Here is a 4,009-nt window from a genome sequence, read left to right as displayed (position 1 = left end):
ACAGTCTCGGGATGTGGGCGTGGCCTCGTGCAGGTACAACCCGGAACTGAGACAGTTATCCATCATAGCAACCAATCAGATTTCTGCTTTTGTTCTTCTTTCAAATGTGTAGAAATGGTAGCTCCAATCTGATTGGTTATTATTAGAGGATCCCTGAATCCCCTTGTACTGTCATATACAGTGTCATGATCATCCCACAACCACCGCAACCCACTTGTCACAGCACCACTCGCTCAGGACACGCCTGGGATGCTACTGTACAGGGGGTGCCACTTCCCACTCGCTTGTCCACTCACTTATGGCAATAGGCTGACTAATGAGCTGAGCGCCCCCCACAGACGGTCCCCACATCCACACCACACTTTACATCTTTACATTAACATTACTTGCCATTTTACCAGGCCACGAGACGCCAACACACGGGAACACACTGGCACACATGCACACCCAGCTTTCCCAAGCTCCTGAACGTTCACTACTTGCACTGTGGCCACACGGTAATACAACCCATCATCCCTCTCCTCCAAATCGTGGGGACAATACAGCAACGAAGGACAAACTTATTACACTTTAGATTTAATATTTAAAAAGAAGGAGCTACAACGAAACAGAAGAGCAGAAAAGGGCGGAACACTAGTGAGTCCGGCGAGGGGAGCGCGGCAGGACTGATCTGCAATACTCGATGCTTCTGGGGGGCTGATATTCGCTAGGCGAGACGTTATAAAGGGTCTCACCAGACCCCTCACTCCCTCCGCTAAGGTCGGAGGACGACGGATGATGAGATTCCAGTCTGATCCAGTTTTACTCCTCATTTCTACCATGGGCCATATTTTCCCCCAGGGATCTCCCATAGAAACAATATGGCGGTCACTCTGCCGAGCATCCTTCCAGCATTCTATACATGCCGCACATGAATATGATAGATCCATAATTCAGGATAGGTAAGTATTACACAGGGACAGTGAGATATTGGTGGTAGATTATGGCACCATCAGAGAGTCATATATCATCAGTTTCTCATGCATCATCTTTGTTATATATCTTTCAGATTGGACGATCTTCCTGTCATCACGGCCAAAACAGTCATAATGTCTTATTATAACGCCTCACTTCATTTATATTCTTACATTTTTTGTTTTCATAAATTATTCATTTTTATTTCACTATTTTATGGTAATTTATGTCACTTTTTTCCTTCCCCTTTTGTTCATTTTCAGATCTTCATATTTTCTTCATTCACAATATTGAGTATTCCATTAATCATGGGCATTATCACACGTTCCCTCACACATATTTCATTCATGCATCACTAGTATTGATTTGATCACAGTACATTTTCTACAGTATTTATATTGTCCTTGTATTTATCCTTCACTTTCCAATTCATTGACTCACATGTACGTCATGTGCTCACCTCATTTCCCTGCATTATCAGGTCTTTATCGTGTGTATATGGATCGTGCCCTCACTATTGCCCTCTGTCAGTATGGCTACAGGGTCGTTCTGCACTCGCTGCAGTGACGTGGTATTGGACTGCGACCTCGGCTGCACTTCGATATCGTGTGTCCGGCTGCGGGTGTCATGCACAGGTTGCAGCGCTCGATAACATGACTTCCTTGGTTTGTAGGTATGTACAGTTGTTATCGTCCTATTTAAAACCCTCCATTTTTCCTCCACCTCAGTCCCTGAATAAGCAGAAGCGAAACGTGCGTTGGAGTAGGTGGAGGGGTTGTGGTGTGCTCCTCTGGTCAGTATATGTTGCATCTGTCATATTCCTTATGGCCTCAATCATTTATTCCTCCCTTAGATAGCCATACCTGGGGTCACTGTACTGCCCATAATTTACCTGTCTCATCATTTATTACCAATATCTTACTTTGTCACTGTGCAATATTTAATTATTGATGCACTTTTCTATCTATTATTATTATTTATTGCAAAATGCACTTTTCTGATTCCATCAATGGATTATATTTCTGAAATGTGAAATTTCTTGATTTTTTTTTTTTACTGTGTCATTTTGGTTAGGTCATCATTATTTCATTTATTTATTGTTGCACAGCTCACTTTTATTTAAAGAAATTGTCCACTACTAGGACAAGCGCTTCTCATGCCCCAGGCTTGGCCCGATAAAATAAAAAGCTTATACACTCGCCTCTCGTTCCGGGTCTGTTCCAGCGGTGTCGGCACTCGCTCTCCCCGGAGCTCCCGTGTGGTTGTTCTGATATGTGCCTCCCAATCAGCGCTGGTTTCACTGTTTCCGCCTTCAGACATATTGAACATGAAAAGGAAGTCCGGCTGCAACTGATGTCTGACTTCCTCATTATGTTCAATTTGACAGAAGGTGGGGACAGCGACGCCATCGCTGATTGGACGCCGGGGTCACTTGTCACAACAACCGCACAAGAGCCCCAGGGAGAACGAGTGTCGACACCCTAGGAACGGTGCCTGAATGAGAGGTGAATATAAGCTTTTTCATTTTATCGCGGCCAAGCCTGGGGTATGAGAAGGGGTTGTCCCAGCAGTAGGCAACCCCTTTAATTTTTTTGATTGTTTTATTTAATATTGATATGACTCTTTGTACATATATTATGCTATCAATAAATTGGCCATTGACTTTTTATTTTATTTCCAAGATATACATACCTAGTGCACATACATCCCCCTCCTCAATTTTATCTTTTCCCGCTGTTTTCCTTTCCCCCCATTTTTTATTTCGTAATTTTTGTGTTCTATGTTTTTAAAGTGAATAATAAAGAAATATACATTTTACAGAGTTTTTTTCTGACTATTTTTTTGTAGGTTTATATTCTGCTATATATATGGGCTTTCATAATTTTGAAATTGTTGGTGTTTTCTTCTTATTTTATTTATATTTTTTTATATAGCTCTAACATATTCCGCAGTGCTTTACAAACATTATCATCGCTGTCCCCAATGGGGCTCACAATCTACGTTACCTATCAGTATGGTTTTTTTTTAGAATGTGGGAGGAAACCGGAGTACCCGGAGGAAATCCACACAAACACGGGGAGAACATACAAACTCCTTGCAGATGTTGTCCTTGAAGGGATTTGAATCCAGGACTCCAGTGCTGCAAGGCTGCTGTGCTAACCACTAAGCCACTGTGCTGCCCAGGTTTACATACCTACTGCAATTACCTGTTCACATTGGGGGTGCAGACGGTCATTCAATGCCCCAAAACCTGGATCTGTATAACTAGAACTCCATTTATGATACCTCCCCCTTTTAGATATGGCATGGAAGATTGATTCACAGAATGTCTCCTGAGCCCATCTTCCTGCATCTCGGAATACCTTTCCCTTGTTAGTGGGGTCTCGTCGCTCCTCTATACGGACATCTGGGTGCAGAGCAGCTATGAACTCCTGGTTCTAAGGGACTTGGGAGGAAATTACCATGACTCTCACATGGGATTCACTTCCCTCCCAGAGGTCGGAGGTGAGGGTTCAGACATCAGACTGAAGTCTACAAGACAGGCCCTCTGGCTGTGGGTCACAGCTGATATGTAAGGGGGCCCCAAGTTGGCTAGTCGAAGTGGGTCAACACAAGTGTAGACAGATTTACATTCATCAGGACATGTCTCTGAGGTATAATTGCTTCCCGGATGACTACATGTCACGTTATCTGTATCACATAATGTTATGACATCAGCAGGTTCCCCAGTCGTAAATCCCATGGACATCATCAGCCATTACTACAGTAGTGCAGGGTACAGTGAGGTTAAGAGGGGAATCACTGGGGCACAGCTCTATAACATTACAGAGTACCAAACTACTACAGTTCACATCATCAGTATCACCCAATGTTACTACATTACCAGATTTCACTTGGTTGCAAATCAGAGTAACCTCAGATCTTTCTACATTAGTGCTGGGTTCTGCACTGTTAACAGGGAAACATCGTTCCCAGAGTATCACAGATCACCTTATCTGTATCATGCAATTCTACATTATCAGGTTCTACCTGGTCACAAATCATCATAACCTTA

Source organism: Ranitomeya imitator, chromosome 2 (assembly GCF_032444005.1).
Source record: "Ranitomeya imitator isolate aRanImi1 chromosome 2, aRanImi1.pri, whole genome shotgun sequence".
Taxonomy (NCBI): domain Eukaryota; kingdom Metazoa; phylum Chordata; class Amphibia; order Anura; family Dendrobatidae; genus Ranitomeya; species Ranitomeya imitator.
This window is presented reverse-complemented; position numbering follows the sequence as displayed.